This window comes from Saccostrea cucullata, unplaced genomic scaffold (genome assembly GCF_032062105.1).
Source record: "Saccostrea cucullata isolate Sc308-1 unplaced genomic scaffold, CSIRO_AGI_Scuc_v1 ctg7511, whole genome shotgun sequence".
Lineage (NCBI taxonomy): Eukaryota > Metazoa > Mollusca > Bivalvia > Ostreida > Ostreidae > Saccostrea > Saccostrea cuccullata.
The window spans coordinates 22,963-43,216 of NW_026935296.1; the positions used below are offsets into that span (position 1 = coordinate 22,963).

Genomic DNA, 20,254 nt, shown 5'->3' on the forward strand with positions numbered 1-20,254 from the left:
TAAGACTGCTTTTCAAGATTCAACACTCCTGCAATTAAATCAATCGGGTACTGCTTTGCATGTAAGCATTCAGTGGTCAGGCTATCAATGGCTTCCTCTCTCTCTTTTTCTCTCTCTTGACACAGTATAAAATTATTGCATCAGCGGTATGAGAGAGAGAGAAAACATCGCACACGGCCGGGAATTTAAAAAGTTTTGATTTGGGTCATTTTAAGGAAAATTGTCAGTCGGTCGGGAGAAAGCAACTAAACACTTTATTTGAAAAGATGACATCATTGTTATTTTTTAATCGTTCTAGAAAGACCACATACATGTACATATTTTTAAAAAAAATTATTCTGTTACATATGTTAGTTGTATATCAACACTTGAGGGAAAGTTTCGATCGAATAGATCAAGTAAAATGCATACTGAAATAATCAGGCCTCTGAAAGCCTTTTCTGTTTTGTTTTTGGATGGGATGGGGTTTTAAATAAATTCTATAATTTTGTTCCATAATATTCGCAGCGTAATTGAAACGTCGGAAAGGGTGTGTATGTCCCTTTTGTTGTTGTTGTTGTTGTTGTTGATTACAGAATTACGATAAAAAGTATAAGGAATATTAATTTAGCTTTCCGTTATTTCGCGAGTGTAGATGGTGTAGTTTTCTCTTCTTTACTTTCAATACCAATTGAACTGTTCCCTGAAATTTTTAGTAATTGTGCATTCTATAACCCTCATCGCGTCCAACATCATTTAATTTAATATGAAGAATTAAGTGTATATTTGAATAAATTTAAAGAAGCAATATAACCTTTTTTTCTCTTTTATTAAAGAAGCAATATAACCTGAAAACAAGAGGAAAAAAAATTAACAAATTTAATTTTTAATACCTGTTAATATAAATTTAAAAAAAAATTAAACATGCTTGCTATCTTTGTATACTTCCTCAGATGAGGTAGAAATGATGAACCATATATAATTTTAAAATCTGAAACTTGTTCATGTAGACAGTGCTCGAAGACGGGACTAGACGATTATTATTATGCAATCAAGAAGAAATGGCAGGTGTCACTTTGTAGGTGTGGATCCGAATACTGTAATATACACATGTGCGCGTATATGTATACCCCCCCGGAATACAGTCTGAGGGTGAATCTTACAATAGATTTTCAATTATCTGTGTATAGAGTGGTTCGCCCATGCTCTGTGCGCCGAAGTTAATAAACCAATGAATGAATACATGCCCCCCCCCCCCCCCTCCCTCTCTATCATACCTAATACGCGATTTCCATACATTTGCAATGTGGAATAAAAATTATATTAATTATAGAATAAAATTTATTTTATTGAATAGCAATGTAGCATGTTGTTATACCATCTGGCACAACACAAAACATTTATTAATTGATAGTTAATTCTTTCAATTATACAAAAAAAAAAAAAATGAGCCTGAGGGAAATGAAAAATAAATCATCTGATGACTAAGGCATATAGCATCGTTTTTGAAAAGTGGAGCCAGACAATTGTTGTTGTTTTTTTTTTTGTGGGAATTACTCGGCCTGGAAAAGTTGAGAAGCCAAAAAAAAAAAAAAAACATTGCTCAAACTCTGTTATCCTATTTTGAGGGGGGGGGGATTTTCCTTATATTTCTTCATTTTCTTTATATTTCTTCATTTTCCTTATATTTCTTTACCGTAGTATTAACTTGGGGGGGGGGGGGGGGGCTGTACTTCAATGAATATTTTCAATAGAAAAAGTAATGTTGGTATCTTACATATGCTTGTAACGGAAAATTAATTATGAGGAAAAAAATATTAATTAGAATATAGACCAGATTGAGAAGTTAATATACAGTTGATATAAGAAGATTTGAAACTTCCATTTAAAAAGAATGAATCTACTGCAGTTGGGTTATCTTCTATTTCGGCCTTTTAGTGAACACAAAGTCAATATCGGCATTTTAGTCAACACTTGGTCAGGGTCAAATGAGCGTTTTATAAGAAGACCTGATTGTCATGATGATGGAAGTAAGAAGTTAACAGTTTAGCAATTCTTCCTAAAAATAAAAATACAACATTATAAGGTCAAATCTCATTTTTCTTTATTCTATCTTCATATAATGGTATATTCAGAATGAAATTTGCCTAAACACCTTATAGATTTCATAAAATCAAGTGACAGGTAGAACCTACCTCAGACAGCGATGTGTGTCCCAAGGGAAAGATAAATATGGAGTTAGGAAGGATAACTCCAATCTATAACCCGTTTCCTTGTATAAGTGTAGCATAACACAGAACATGAAAAAAGTGGGATGCATTTAAATTCAACATATTCACTATATTAGTATCATTCATAAGCAAATGTTGTCATAATTTTACTTAATGAAACTACATAGAACATGCCTACCATGAAAATATATGACGTATGTAGAACAAAACTATAAACAACAGGGAGGTAATAAAACGACTAAACATCACCACTTCAAGATACTTAAAAAATGGTCATTAAAAAGCGCTACCTCTGTTCAAACTGCAATTTTGCATAAAAATATCTAAACATATTTTGCACTTTTTAATTGATGGGTTAGCATAGGTTAGGCAGAAATACCTGTGTAAATATTTTTTTTTCTAGTTGACAAATTCATAACACGTGCGTTTAGAATGATTTTTGTTAACATTTCAAGTTATAACAGATAAAACCTGAGTAAGAATAGCTTTCTATGAACCTACAAAAATTATATTTACCTTGTTCGGACAATGTCATACGCCAGGGAAGTATTCCAAGTACGAGGGTTGTCCCATAAAATCGTGGACAAAGCGTTTTTCTCAAAAAGTAATAGGCGCACTAAGCTGAAAATTTCAGTAATTGTTTATCTATCATATTTAAGTGCATGATAATTTTTTTGATAAAATATATGCAAAAATAAAGATTTTATTATGCTTGAATGTGTACGGGGTATTGACCTACGGCGCACGGGCAAAAAACCCAGGTTTTATTAAAGAATACACAAGTTTGAATTCAAAATAAAAGCTTTAAATACATACGATTTGGATTAAAATTATCCTTATTCAATTCCACAATCAATTTTGTAGTCTTTGTAAAAATTTTAAGGCATTTGGTTAATTTTTCGCAGTTTCTCGAGCATTCGATATGGGAAGGTGGTAAACACAACACCCGAAAAATGGCGACGTTTTATGACGTTTCGGCGCACCGGAGAGCAGTTCAGTTTTAATTCAATGTTGTTGACACCTTTAGAGACATGAAATGACCACAGAAGAAAAAAGATTATACAAATATCACAATATCTTAAGTATACAAATGAAATTGAAGTTTTCTTAGCGAAGTCTTTTTTGATCGAGTCCCTGGGGAGTACAAAAAATACGGACAAACTCCTAATGCAATAGCAAAAGACGCTGTCACAATAGACCGCCGATATGAGATTTTCTGTTAGTTGAATGATGGAGAGAATATTGTCCGTAACTTACTAATAAATTTTTCAGAAGATCGCATGAGAGTGCCAATTAGTTCCTCGACTATTTATGGAGACTAAAGAATGTGTATCAATGAAATTCCTAAATTTAAGTCGGACTCATCCAACTTCATTTTCAGGAAAGATAAAACGTGACGCTGTTTTTGACACTTTGACATTTTAATTCATGCGCCGTAAGGTGATACAATACATGGCATAAAATCTAATAATTTGTTTATTTATACATATATTTATCTGAAATTTGCTGTGTATATAACTAAAATATGTACTAAATAATAGTGAAAATTTCAGAACGCAGTGATGTTCATTTTTCACACTAGACAACTTGTCCACGATTTTACGGGACAACCCTCGTAGAACTCACGACCTGATGTTTTGTTTGTTTATTCAAGAGCACTATCAACAATTCAGAACTTATGGTTATCGTTCTTTATCTCCTCCTAGCGGCCAGCAGAAATGCTAGTTAACTTAACTAAACTTTATTTTAATAAGGGTTAATTCATGCAGGTTTTTAAATCAATTTGATTGATTTAGCGTGTGTGAATTACTCCATTAACATCATCCCCAAAATGTCCATTGGAATTCTGCTGTCGGTGTCCGAAGAAATAAATTTGTGTACGAGACTGGAGTGATGTAAGTATATTACTAGCCCATTACACTGTGCATGCTATGAATTTGATTGGGGGTTATTTCTGGCAAAATGTCTATGTGGTAGATATTACCACATTGAGACTGAAGATTTTTTGGAATGTACGTAAACATTGTAATTTTTTTTTATCCCGTTTATTAGTTTTTTGTCTTACCCAAGAGAGGAGGAATATGTTTTGGCATGGATAGCTTGTTTCCCACAAGTTGCAACTTTGTCAGCTAGGATGTCACATATCAGTTAGATTATAATGTCACATTGTGCCTGTCTAAGGTTAATCAAGTTCAAGTTCAGTGTATTTTTTTGGATACTAATAAAAGTTCGGTCTGACATTGGGAATAAATTCAAAAATGAAGCCCCAAATGGGGGGAGGGGGATTTATGTACTTTTATGGGGTACTCACAAGGGTGGATCTGATCAACTGCTGCAGTGGTACAGATGTAAAATCTCTATTTTTCTTTAAAAGAAAAATGTGAACCAAAAATTATCACTTCAAAATCAAAGAACCAATCATATGATATTTATGGAAGTACGTATACCTTATGTAATCATTATTTTTTTTTTCTGTATCGTGAATTATTCATATTTGGTGAAATGTTGTTATAATAGCCATGATAGCATATACGACATATTTTGTCAAATATGAAAGACCTATCATATGTCATTGAAGAGTTAATATAATGTAGCACCACTTTTTTGAATTAGGTCAAACACGAAGGTAAATATTAAGGTGTCAGATATAGCATGCACAGAAATATCATATCACAGATAATGCACATGTAAAATATGAAACCCTATCTCTTCTAAATCAAAAGTCAAAAGGATTTTTGAAAAGTAGGTCATACTTTAAGGTCAAGGTACCATGGTAAAAAATCATTACTAGTTAAAAACATAGTTACATGTACTAGTTCATTATGAAAGGAATTACCACAGGGAATGCATGTATAATCTGAACATGTCGAAAGCCCTATCTCATCTCATTCAAAAGTTATGATCAAGGTTTTAAGTTTTTGTGACAGATGAGCAGACCAACAGACTTACAGAGATGACAGATGATAAGATTCAATTAATTATCATGAAATCTTGCATTTGATAAAAAGGAGGACAAAAATCAATAGAACAATACATTAAAAGGGATTGACTAACCTTGACATGATGTTGCATATACCCGGTAGATGCTTTTTATAAAAATTTAGGTCTTCTTTTAAATAATTAACAATAATTTATATTTAGGAAGTTTAAGTAGCTGACATAAGAAAAAATATATCAAGTTTGACATACATTTAGATCTATTTCAATGCAAAAGCAATATCGATCAATATCGCCTGACTGCATTATGCAGAATGAAAATTCAGTTCTCTAAAGGTCATACGCAACATACCGGTAGGTTGAACTTTATTAGGATCTTCCCTGGAGTTTCAGAGTTTCACTTAATGAAGGACCTGGGTACAATACTTTGAATGTCTTTATATGGATTTGTACACCTCTTCTAAAACTATGTTTGATGAAAAAGAAATCTGGAAATTATGTTCTGTAATTATGCCCCCGGATCGAAAGATCGGGGTTATATTGTTTTTGTCCTGCCTGTCTGTCTGTCTGTTTGTTTGTTTGTCCCCCAACTTTAACCTAGCCTGTAACTATTGAGTGGTAGGGGCTATGGCTTTCATAATTCATAGGTGTGTTACTTGTGACATAACCTTTCTTTGGGTACCACCATATTTGACCTCTTGACCTTGACCTTGGAGTTTGACCTACTTTTATTAGCTCACCTGAGCCGAAGGCTCAAGTGAGCTTTTCTGATCAAAATCTGTCCGTTGTCTGTCGTCGTCGTCGTTGTTGTCGTTAACTTTTTACATTTTCATCTTCTTCTCAAGAACCACTGGGCCAATTTCAACCAAACTTTCCACAAAGTATCCTTGGGTAAAGGGGATTCAAGTTTGTTCAAATGAAGGGCCACGCCCTTTTCAAAGGGGAGATAATCATGAATAAGAGAAAAATTATTGGCATTTTAAAAAAATCTTCTTCTCAAGAACCACTGGGCCAGGAAAGATGAAACTCATGTGGAATCATCTTCAGGTTGTGTAGATTTAAATTTGTTCAAGTCATGACCCTCGGGGGTAGGGCGGGGCCAAAATGGCCGATCAAAGTTTTACATAGGAATATATAGGAAAAATCTTTAAAAATCTTCTTCTCAAGAACAACTGGGCCAGGAAAGATGAAACTCATGTGGAATCATCCTCAGGTAGTGTAGATTCAAGTTTGTTCAAGTCATGACCCCGGGGTAAGGGTGTCGCCAAAATGGCCGATCAAAGTTTTACATAGGAAATATATATAGGGAAACCTTTTTAAATCTTCTATTCAAGTAATTCAAAGCCAGGATTAGTAACGTATTTATATGGAATCCTCCTCAGGTAATGTACATTCTAGTCCGTTCAAATTATGATCCCCTTGGGGGTTAAAAATTCAAGCCCCCCTAACTTAAGTTAACTTTCATTTCTGAACTGATATGTGTTTTTTCCTAGCTGATGTGCTCAGGTGAGCACTGTGGCCCCTGGGCCTCTTGTTCTATTTGTTATCAACTTTAACTTTCGCCATAACTTTTGAACAGATCGAGATAGAGACTTCATTTATAAAATGCATAGACTCCACTAAATAAGCACTTTCAACTGACACCAAGGACAATGACCTTTTGACCCTGACTGTGACCTATATGCTAAAAATAGATTTTTCGAACTTTCGGTATAACTTTTAAACAATAGGAGATAGAGACTTGATATTTGGTATGCCTACTTCACTAATTAAGTGCTTTCAAACGACACCGAGGTCAATGACCTTTTGACCTTGACTGTAACCTTTATGCTAAGAATAGCTTTTTCAAACTTTGTTGCTGCCGGGGGCACAGTGTTTCACAAACACATCTTGTTTTTGTATATTTCTTTGAATAATGCAAACATTTTCACAATTTGATATTTTTTCAAAACCCCTAGTAACACTAAATTAGAAACATTTAAGAAATAAGGTATCATTTTTTGAGTTTTATTGGATGTAAATCGGGTTGGTCACGTGATCAAATCTCATAAAGCCCGAAGGGCTTTATGGAAGATTTGATCATGTGCCAACCCGTTTTACAGCCCAATAAAACTCAAAAAATGATACCTTATTACCTATATTTACATTTGAGACTATTTATTACAAATAGTAACGTACTTAACTAACGTTATTTTTTCAAAATTCAATGGAATGTGTTTATAACGTCGATCGCTTATGACGTCACTATCAAACTACGTAGATCGATTATGACTTAACAATCAATTTATGGTCACATGACCAACTTGTTTTATTGAGATGTAAAAACGCCTTGTTCAAATAGTGTTATATAAGGGAAAACATTTGCAAATGTAAATATAAAGAATTATTGTTCACTTCCAACATATAAATTCTAACATTAATTATAGTGAACATAATGTATGTAAAAACTTAATTGATTTGTTATCCAATGTAGTTTTAATAGTCAAGCTGATGGATGTGATCATGGTGATAGGAATACATTTCAAAAACTAACTAGTGGTAAATAAAGCACCGTAGCATAGCTTTGAATGCATTGATAAAAATGTCTTATTTTATCATTTTCATTATATGTACCTGTTTTTTTTTTTTTTTTTTGCTGGTAGGTTGTTATTTCAGTTAGGTTAATAAAGAGAAACATACGAGATGTAATTAAATTTCATTCTTATATATTCATTCATAAAGATGATGAAGATACCCAACATAATGATTAAAAGATAAAGAGAATAAATCAGATTGGTGATCAATATCCAAAAGACAGGATGGTGGATCTAAAGGGAATGGGTTCCAATATTTTCCTTTGTTTATTGCATGGTTTTGAATTTCACATTTACCCCAGACAAATCAAAATGAGTTATTTGTAGGTTGATCTAATTAAGAGGCTTTATCTTTTTGATTATGGCTAATTGATTTCAAACAGTTAGCTTATAAGTCATGTGATATCATGATCCAAAGTTATGAGTGGTTGATCCAAGGGGAGTTGATATTGAATTTTTAATTACTTATCATGCTTATTGTAGATCATCATGGGGTAAACTAATAATTATTGCACATTTATTAAAACATTTAAGTAACCTTTCTTTGTGTGATAAGTGATGGATCAAAGGCATGCATATTTCACCAGTAATTGTTTTGATAGTTGAGGTGGATCCAAGGGGGTGGATAGATATATTTTTAAATATTAAATTTTGTAATGTGTCAAAGGAATCAATAATGATCATGTGATGTTTATGGTTAATTGATTTTAAACATTTAACTTATATATCATGTGTGATCAAAATCTAAATCTAAACTTATAAGTGGTGGATCCAAGGGGGTGGATATTAATCTTTTTTAAATATTTGGGTGCAGGATCAAAGAATATTAATGATCAATGATTATGGTTAATTTATTTCAGACATTTAGCTTATTTGTCATGTTTGATCATGATCTTAATCTTAAAGTGATGGGTCCAAGGGGGAGTGGATATTTATGTTATATAGTAGTTGTGGTTGATCCAAGGGGAGTGGATATTAATTTTAAATACATGTATTTGTGGTGGGTAAAAGGATATTAATGATTATAAGCTTATAGCTAATTGATTTCAAACATTAAGATTATATGTCATGTATGATCAAGATCTAAACTTATAAGTGGTGGATCCATGGGGAGTGGATATTAATTTTATTTTTTTTTTAAATATTTGTTGTGGATCAAAGGATATAAATGATTATGGCTAACTGATTTCAACATTAAGCTTATATGCCATGTGTGATCATGGTCTTAACTTACATTAGTGGTGGATCCTTGAGGAGTAAATTTTTTATTTTAAAATATTTGTGGTGGATCAAAGGATTTTTTTATTATAGTTTTTTAAATAGAAGAATTGCTGTTCATCCAAGTGTTTACAGAAGATTCCCACTAATGCAGTTTTTTCCATCAGGAAGCAGTTTTGGAAACTGGTCATTACTCAGCAGAATCAGGAGATTTCAGTATTGTATGCAAACAAAGATAAGACAGTGTCACTAGCACAAATTTAAGTCCCCTTTCGGTTGATTGTACTTTTCTTAACAAATAAAAATCAGTATCTCAGATACTCCTCTTCTCTTGGCAAGTCATTTGGTTGAGTTTTCTCTGGCAATAGTATTTGTTTATGACCCTCACTTTAATTAAAATGGCTCTGCAAAAGCAGTTTAACAATGGATATATAACAGTCAATTTTGCATTGTTATGCCTCTAGATCTGCCACATAAAAAATGATTTGAATTTGTATATAATTGAAGATAAAATGCTTCATAAAGTATATTCAGACATTGCATTCTTATCCCATTATTCCCATATCTGCTTATTTATTTATCCCATGGGATTAAAAATACCCAGTATTATGTACTTTGCAGGATTTTTAATCCTAAGAAGGGCAAATATGGGATTTTTAATCCTATATCGCCTATTATGGGAGAAAAAATCCCATGGGAGAAAAAATCCCTCAAAGATTTTTTTCTCCCATGGGATTTTGGTGGGATTTTTGGTGGGATGAAAAATCCCGCCATTCTCCCATGGGATTTTAGGTTTTGACAGAGGTTTATGAGAAAACTACCACAATGTGGAAGTTGAGATTGACATGATGAGGTCAGAATAAAAAATCCCACCAAAATATAGAAAAAAATCTAATGTAGGTCTTTTCGAAAGGGTACCTAAAAGTCCGGACTTTGTCGTGTCCGGACTTAAATGTCGCAGTGTTAATTGAAAAACGAGATTCGAAATTCAAGTTTCGGAATTTAATATTCTTATTTATTGACGAGAAGGTGCATAATTTCAATTACTTCCCTTTGCTAATTTTTGTAAAAAAATAATAAATCTTATAAAATTGAATTTTGGGTATAGTTGTGTGGAGATACATATGTGTTAAGAGGCAATGTCAATAAGCATTGAGAATTGAATGGAAAGTCAAAAAAATTGATTTTTTTGAAATCAGTGTTTATGGATTATTTCTGTTACAATCAAACAAAAAATACAAACATACTGATTTCAACCCCATCGACACTGTCGTATCCAAGAAAATCATTTCTTAAGTTACCAGAATAGATTTTTTACTTTCAAAACAGACAAATATTGTTATAGATTAAAGAGAGTATACTAGTATATGCACATAGATGTTGTCAAAGTTCTCATTATTATACTCCATTAGGAGGCATTATATCTCATTCGTCTCCCCGTCGATCACTAAGACTTTAACCTTGATCATAATGTTTGATTGAGAAGAGACATGACCTTTCCGAATATGCTTTGATTTTCTAATCCATGTCCTTGACCTTAGAGTAGTACAAATGTAGGATAGTCTCAAAAGAAAATGATTCACGGGATTTTTACTTTTTGTGTTCGAACCCCACAAATACTACTTTATTTTTTAATAATAAAAAATAATTTTTGCCAAGATAATTTTAACAAGAAGTTGAGTTCATTATAATTTCACTAATTCCAATAGTTAGAACGATATTCACTGTATACTTTATTTACAACGTGAACATGATTTTATATACTAGTATTTGAAGATATATATATTCTGCACGTCCGTCACGTTCAACGATCTCCTTTATCAAACGTCTATTGGACGCACTCTAATCCAGAATAATGTGAAAAACTCCAGAAAAAAAAAATTAATGAGTAGATTAACATAAACAAATTCCATTGCTATATTTTTTTTTAATTGGTAAAAGTTTGTTTATAATAAAACATATCAGAAGTTGTGTATTCTTTTGCCTCTGAAGTATTCAGCAATAGTTTCAAAATAAGTCCCTAAATAACAGATCTAGAGTACCAATGAATTGATTATGAAATATACATTTATAAATTGATACATATGTATACATGTATTTTGGACAGAAAAAACTAAAACATAGAACAAGGGGATCCTATATCATATACTTACTTCGGTGTTCCAATGGAAAGAATATTTAAATTTATTATTGTTAATCAACCCCTCGCAATCAAGCAATATATTAAACTGAAGTTCGGAGGACACGTTCCTCACAAATACAGTTAATTCTCGATAAACCGCCACCTTTTGTAATTTAGAAATCATGGCGGTATAACGAATTTGGCGATGAATTGAATTTTCCCTCGTTTAGGAAACCAGAAGTAGAGTTACCGTTCTTAGAAATACCATTTCGCGTTTCTATTCTCATCATTACATGTACATATAAAACCATATTTCTAAACTTTAAAATACATCAAGTAATTTTTCATGTACAATTTCGCTAAAACAAAATGTGCAGTTATGAAATAAAGACAAATACATGTGGATGCATGTAAATCTGCACGACTGATATTGAAAAAAAATATGCTGGGTCGATCGTCGTGATATATTGTCGATAATACGTAAAATGAATTCTTGAATAAATTCATTGTTTATAAGGCATCATCGCTAATAAAACGTTCACAATTTATACCGTATAATTATTTTTAAAGCAAATTTTGCATTGTTTAAAGCAGAGGTTATCAAAATAATATCGTTATCTGTGTTCTTAAACAACGATCGCTTTCGTGGCAAAGCCGTCACTAAATGATCTTTATTAAACATTAGAACCTAACCCACTTTTTCCTCCAATCAGCAGCTGCTAAATTTTCTATTAAGTAGATCACTTAATTGTTAAGATTTTATGTCTATGCAGTAACTCCACGCGCCGACTTATTAGCCAATCAAAATAGGTTCTAAGTAAGTTAGATCATATTAAGTAAAATTTTAGTGGTTAAGAAGGGCTCGGTCGCTTCGCTCCCTCCGCCCCTTCTTAACCACTAAAATTTTACTTAATATGATCTAACTATTACGAAAACAAAATTATCATAACAGTTCATGTTAAAATCATTGTTTATTTAATTCTTATTTAATTATTTGATTGCATGTACCTTGCCTGGCTTTGCATGCTTTACAACAGAGATAGCGTCAGCCAATTTGCCGCGCTTCACTGACCACATGCACCTGTGGTGGTATATCGAGATAATTGACAATTAAAAATGGACTTTTGTTGTGAAAACAGGGTGGCGGATGGCGGTATGCGAATTTGGCGTTATAAAGAGAATTTTATATAGCAGGAAAAACGTTCTTGGGATATCATGGCGGTATTGCGAAAATGGCGATGAATCGAATGGCGATAATTCGAGAATTGACTGTATAGATTGTGTTAATGAAGTATTGCTATTTAAACAATTTCCTTGCAAAAGAATTAATTTTAAGAGGGATTTGTGCAAATTACCTATACGTGTTTATTTACATCCTGATCCACTCATGTTTTCTCCTTTTTATCCTAAGAAAACCATTGCTTTTATCAATCAGTAAAAAACCATAAGGACATGCATCTCCGTAATATATGTACAATATTTCATCTCATAAATGAAATATATACAGATAAAGACGTTTGAGAAGTCCATTTAAAAATACAAAACAAGAGCAGAGTGGAGGAGTTATCATTCCCTGCTGATCAGTCACATCTGCGGTGTGCTCCTTATTATGATCGAGAAATACCGGAAAAAAAATCCCTAGAAAATCCAGTTTGTACATAATGGCCTACCGGTTGGTAGGGGGTGGTCACTCCTCAATGGCACCTGATCCTATCTCTGATGTTTTGGCGGTTCATGTTTGCTCTGCTCCTATTTTGTAGGTTTTATGGACATTTGCTCTTGAATACCAAATTCGTTATTTCTATATGTTTCATTGATAACATGAAATGAGACTGTTGATATTCATGTTTAAAATACTTGTTTGACATTAACTAAACTCGTCTTAGAATTTGTTCATACGTCGTGCATGTCCATGCTTATGGAATAAACTGAGAGATATATACCCCAAATATGAAGGTAATTGTAACTAAAGGCACAGGAAACGACCTGCACTAAAAGCAGCCCAGAATAGAGTTCCTTGGAGGACTTTCATCGATAATCAGAATCGAGTGATCGTAAGCGATGGTGATCATAACTTTTTCAAGTAATCGACATAATCTGTAATCGGAGAGAATTTTGATTACTTGTAACCGTAAGCATTGAGTGAGAATGTGAAGACTAAAATATGAAATCAAAACAGAAAAAAGTCTAAAAAGAATCATCTGCACTGAAACTGCATTCAAACTTCTGTGGCTATCATTTTCAACGCCACATTACATTAAGGTATTTTTCCTCTCAGCTATTTTAGGGTGTTAGACTTGGAAGTAATCGATTATTAATCGATTAATCGATTATATCTTCCAGATTAATCGATCACAATCAATTACAGGACAAACATAGCTGTAATTGATTAATAATCGATTACACAAAATTCCTTTTAGTAATCAACTATTAATCAATTACATTTATCAATAAATGTGTCATACCTGGTCGATGGCCTATGTTCCTCTCGGAACCTCCTAAGTAAGAAACCATATAAAAGTATATTGCTATATATGTAAGGGAAGTTGACGAAAGAAACGAAATCATAAAGCTTAGTTGTCCTGTTACAAAGGCATCAAAAGCAAATCGGAAGGTGGAATTAAAAGTGAGAGAGCTAAAAAGAAATTGTGGTCTAAGACCCGATTTTAAATGGCAATATTATGTCTATATTTTGCAAAAAAAAAAAAACTTACACGGGAACAGCTGCACCATTACTTCCCGTACTGTCAACCAAAGCATTTTATCATTTAAATACGGGTATACCTTTTAAAGATAAATTAAATAGTGTATTTCAAAATTTTTGGAAATAACCTAAATTGCCAAAATAACTATTTTGCACTTTTCGATTCAAGGAATATGTCACTCTTGAAATTACTTATAACAATTTTTTTTGGAAAGTATATCTTGGATAACTAGTACTCATATCATATGACACAAAATTGCGAAGAAAATGGGGGGTCAGTGTGCATTGTGGCAACGCACTTTGAAAAAATTACGCACTTTGAAAATTTTTTTCAAAATGCGTTAAAATTGGGATATAATCAACGCACTTTGAAAATTTTTTTCAAAGTGCGTTAAATTTTGGACCAATTCAACGCACTTTAAAATTTTTTTCAAAGTGCGTTAAGAGTCTACATCAATATATTATACCATGGACACACTTAACGCACTTGAAAAAAAAAATCATATTTTAGTCATGGAAAGGTTTTATTTGTTATTTATCTTTCAGAAAACTAAGCCTAACCCTAACCTCAAAAATGAATTGATTTACTCCCGTCGAAAGGAGGAAAAGACGGGTATAAGATCCCTCAGTCCAATCTTTAATCTTTCCAATACATAGTACGTGTCGGAAACAAACGGGGGAGGGGAGCAATAAACCTCAAAAGGGTACGCTGCATTTTCAATGCTTATACGATGTATATATCTTTCCAAAATAAGTGGGGGGCTTAGCCCCCCATCCCCTCCTCTGGCCCTTCGCCCAGTCTCCATGTGTATGCTATACTCAAAGCATTCATATAATTATGTATTTACTTAACTGGTATGACGTTGAAAACTTTCAATAATAAATGAGTTTTCATAGTTTTGAACAATCAAATTGGCCCCTTTTTATTATGATAAATGCTAAGTTGCTTGAAGCTGTCCTCTGTTAGTGCCCCCTATACACCATTACATCTACTTATCAAAGACTATTATAAAAAAAAGAAACGAATTAATAAACTTAAACAATCGTCACTCTTTTTTTCAAGACCCTTTAATGTTCCCTTTTTATTTCATCAAAACCTTAAATATTTAAAACGTCGCATTGTTGTCACGTGACATGGACGACACTGGACGTGTGTTTTGTCGCTCCGTGTTTTTTTTTTTTTTTTTTTTACTATTTTTGACTATTTATTCCGGATTTAAGATTCTGATTATGGAATTTTTCAATTTCGGAAGTCTTGTGTGAGCTTGTGAATGTTAGGTTTTGGGATTTATCAGCAAAACCACATTGTAAAAAAGTTTGATTTCTTGTACATATGTTTATTGATTTCTTCTGTGATATCAACTCACCTGTTTACCTGTACATTTCACCTGGCGATGGCAGAGAGTGATTTCGATTCGGTTGACAGAACATCAAAGCCGTTATACTTAAAGAACAATGATCTTCGGGTTTCCTTAAAGAAACAGATCACTGACTTTGATCTTATTGACCCAATAAAAAAAGTAATCGGTGATGATCTACTTTGCGTGCAACTCGACCGCAATCTGTGGAGAATTTATCTCAAAAGTACAGAATGCCGACATAAGCTCCTAACCCAGGGTATTGACATCAATAGTGTAGCATTCCAATTCTATGATACTAACCCATACATTGTACACCTCTGGTGCTACATCCGTATCTCAAAGAACCCTTAAACTGAGGATATGTGGTCTCCCCCTCTCTGTGGCAGATTCCGCGGTACAGGAATTACTTAACAAACTGAACGTCAAATTAACAAGTAAAATTCTGTACGAAAAGATCCGCCATCCAGAGACAAGTATCCTAAATGGAACAAGGTTCATGTATATTGAACCTCTCCCAGACGGAAAATATCTTCCGAAAAATACCTACTGCGGTGGTATACATTGTAAGATTTTTCACTATGGTCAACCCAAAAAGGACATTCACCTTTTATGTACAAACTGCTGGAAAACCGACCACAGCCGCTCTAACTGTTCCTTCGATACCTGTTGTAAGGTATGCAAACAACCGGGTCATTCCCCCGGGAATGAAGAATGCCCTCATTACCAGCCACAAAAGAATTTGACCCCTTTCTGCGGTGCAGAGGATGTTCTATCCAATTTTTACCCATGCGTTTTGGATATCTTTGGAATGAAACACAAGTCGGCTGAGCATGCCTTTCAGTACATTAAGGCAGTAAGATGCGGTGACCCAGATTCTGCCAATATCATCAAGGAAGCCGATGATGCCCTTGCCGCTCTACGCTTAGGAAAAAAAATAAAATCTAACGAGCAGTGGGATTCTACCAAAGAGGCTGTGATGGAGGAGATCTTGGAAAACAAATGTGTCCAGGTCCCTGTTTTCCGCGATAAATTGTGTACTTCAAAGCAGTCGACAGTATTCGTTGGAGCTACATACAACAACGAATGGGGCTCAGGGCTTGACCGGGACGGTACATCCAAACCCGAACTGTGGCCAGGAAAAAATATTCTTGGTGTCCTGATAAAAAGAAATCGCAAGAAAAGTTCGAAAACGAAAGTTAAGTGATTCAGCAAAAAACGAAAGAAAACAAAAACAAAAAGATCAATCGAAACAAAAAAACAATACCGCAAATGCTTAATCAGCTGAGAGAAATGTCCGACAGTGATGAACCTAGCACGGAGAGTTGTGATGATTATACGTGTAAGTAACTGTATTATCTCCGGTCAGACTGATGCAGCATTTCATGAACTTCGGTATGTGCTCAGTTATATCTATTTACAAACAATTTTGGCATACTTTAAAAATGCTATAATTAATGAATTGGTATGTTCTATTTTTACTTGTTAAATGATAAGACATAATTTATAGCCCCTTCCTTTGTTTTATAACATTATTACACATTTATATCCACCAGACAAATGAAAAATTTAAGTTTACTTTCGGTGAATGTAAGAGGTCTTAATTCGCCGGAAAAAAGAGCAAAAATCTTTACATGGTTAGAAGAGTGTAAAATAGATATAATACTTTTACAAAAAACTCATTTTGTTGAAAAACACGTAGAAAACTATAATAGAAAATGAAATGGGAAAATAGTTCATGCTTTTTCAGACTCTCCCTATAGTAGAGGTGTTTCTATTCTTTTTGAGAATGTAATGTAGATATTTTAAATGTTCATAAGTCTAAAGATGGTAGGAAAATACTTGTTAATGCAAAAATAGACGATGACTCATTTACAATTATTAACGTTTACGCACCTAATAAAGAGTCTGATAGATTAGCCTTCTTAACAACTCTTAACACATATATTTCTTCGTTTTCTGCGCAAGATAGTACAATCATTATAGGAGGTGATTTTAATTGCAATTTTGATAAAGAAAATGATAAATCCAATAAAAAATTAAGTAAATTAGTAAATAAATTCGACTTAGTGGACGTATGGCTTAATAAGAATCCTAATAACAACGGTTATACCTGGTGTGATGCAGAAAATAGTCCAAAACGTAGGATTGATTATATTTTTGTAAATAAAGATTTTATAGAAAGTGTAAAAAATATCATTGTCAGACGAATTCCTGGTACTCACAATAATGGCACTTGGTTAAGTGACCACAGATATCTTAAATGTATTTTAAATCTTAATAAATTAGATAGAGATGCAGGTTACTGGAAATTGAATGTATCTCACCTTGAGAATGATGATTACAAACACGGTATTGAGGAAATATTTAACAACATTGATGAAACGCTAGATCAAATTTTAAAATGGGAAACGTTTAAAATAAGTGTACGTGATTATTCTATTAAATACGCGAAACAATCCAAACATAACATAAAATATAAAGTAAAATTACTTGAGGAAAAAAACGATAAAATTGAATCTTTGCCTAGTCTAGAAATTGATATGAATGAAAAGCGAAAACTAGAGAAAGAATTAGATGCAATGTATGATGAAATTGCTAAAGGAGCTCAAATAAGATCAAAAGCGCAATGGATAAGCGAAGGAGAGCGAAATACCAGTTTCTTTCTAGGTTTGGAAAAGAAACATCAAACGAATAATACAATAACTGAATTAAAGAAGAATAATAAAACCATTGCAAGTAATAGTGAAATTTTACAAGAAATGTGTCTTTTTTACGAAAACTTATATACAAGCAAATCTGTTGATGGAAACATTATTTCTTCATATCTACAAGACATTGAATGTCCAAAACTCAGTGATCGCGATAGAAAGTTTTGTGACACATTTCCAACATTTGATGAATGCTCTGTGTGGTATACAATTTAAAAAGTAACAAATCTCCCGGATTAGATGGATTACCAGGGGAACTTTATAAATGTTTTTGGAATAAGATTGGACCTCTCTTTTACGATGTGATATTAACTATATTTGAAAAAGACGAATTACCATATTCTCAGCGATTGGCACGTATCACTCTTTTATTCAAAAAGGGCGACAAGAATAATCTTAAAAACTATAGACCATTGAGTTTAACAAATACCGATTACAAGATTATAGCTGTTGTACTCGCAAAAAAAAATACAAATCGTCATAGACAAATTAATTAGTAATGAACAATCAGCATATATCAAAGGTCGTTACATAGGTATTAATGCAAGATTGATTTTAGACATTTATGAATATTGCATGGATAATGAAAAAGACGGAATATTACTATTTTTAGATTTTGAAAAAGCTTTTGATTCAGTCGAGCGGAATTTTCTTTTTCAAGTTCTAAAAAAATTTAACTTCGGTGATAATTTTCTTCAATGGATCCGAATTCTATATGATAAACCAATATTCAGAATTAAAAACAATGGTTGGATTTCTAAAACATGTAGCATGAATAGAGGTATTAGACAAGGATGCCCTATTTCAGCTCTATTGTATCTTTTTGTGGCAGAAATACTGGCCATAAAAATTAAAAATAACAATGAAATACAGGGTATCAATGTTTTAAACATGAAAAGGGATATTAAAAATATTCAGCATGCAGACAATATCACATTGGCTTTAAAAGATATATCTTCTTTGAATGTTGCAGTTAAGACTGTTAATGATTTTTGTATACACGCTGGTTCAAAGGTCAATATAAGCAAAACACAATGTATATTATTGGGTAGTCTAAAAGATAAATACACTAACATAGAAGGCATACAGGTAACAAATGATGCCGTTCGATGTTTAGGTATACACATTGGCCATAATAAAATTCAATGTTATGAATTGAATTGGCTAAAGACTTTTCAAAACATGGATAAACTCTTTGAATCGTGGAAAAAAAGAAAATTGACTATTTTTGGGAAATCATGTGTCGTTAACTCTTTAGCTACGTCAAAACTTATATACATGGGTTCAATATTACCAATGCCCGGTCCCGATCATATTCAACAAATTAAGAGAAGCATATTTTACTTCAAATGAAATAAGCGCGATAGAATTAAAAGAGATACTGTGATCGGAAAACAAGAAAATGGAGGTATAGGTGTGATAGATATTGAATTGAAATTTAAGGCCTTAAAGGCGGCATAGGCTAGATACTTAATAGATAAAAATTGTATAATCGGCGAAATAATAAGAGGATATTTAAATCGTCTTATTATTGATATCATAACAAATATTGCACTGAAATAGGATTGTGACACAATTTTGTGTATTTGCACTCTTTGGCTGAGGCAGATAACGCGAGCTTCTGAAGATATGAATAAGTACTGATGCTGGCCGCTGGGTTGGCCTTTTGGCCTGGTCGGGCGGTTCCGGAGTGTGCCATTCGTTGGAGTGCAGTTGTTTGCTTGTTTGTCGGAGGATGTGTTTGGTCGGGAGGAGGGGGCAGCCAAGGAGATTGGGGGTGATCAGAGTTCAGGTGTTTGAATAAATTATCGACAGAAAATAATATTTCAAGATTATGCAGAAGATTGGTAATTATTTTAAAAGTGCATTAGAAAATTAAAAAGTACTGAAGGTCAGAATAAAAGTAAATAAAAATTCAAATGCAGATTAAAAATCATTGTTGCAATTTTAAAAGAAATACTAAATTCTGCAGGGCACGCACAGCGGTATAAATGTAACTCAGTGAGAATAATTCGGCAGTGGAACGCTGAATTTTGCCTCTTTCTGGTTGCATTTATACAGGTAAGCTTATTTTGTAGACTTGCGCGCGCTTTTTAAAAATTATTAAATTTTCACATGGCTAATTTTATTTACAGGTTAAATGTTTTATATCATAAGTATTAATATTTATAATAATGTTTAATATCTTGTGTAAAATTATTTATTGTAATTATAGATATTGAAATGGATTGTTTAATTTAATAAAGAGTGGAACGCTGAATTTTGTCTCTTTCTAGTTGCATTTATACAGGTTGGGTAACATCGCCACTCCCCATAATCTGTAATGCGCTAGACATGCAGAAAGAGGAGATGAAATACATCCAAGGGAGATTTAAAAAAAACTGGAACATTAAGAACCTGGTAAACGTTGTCTGGTCAGGA

At 33.0% G+C, this 20,254-nt stretch overlaps 1 pseudogene; it reads left to right on the forward strand.

The window, feature by feature from the left end:
• The first annotated feature begins 15,414 nt into the window (after positions 1-15,414).
• LOC134242450 (uncharacterized) lies at positions 15,415-16,472 on the forward strand (annotated as a pseudogene).
• Positions 16,473-20,254: the final 3,782 nt, after the last annotated feature.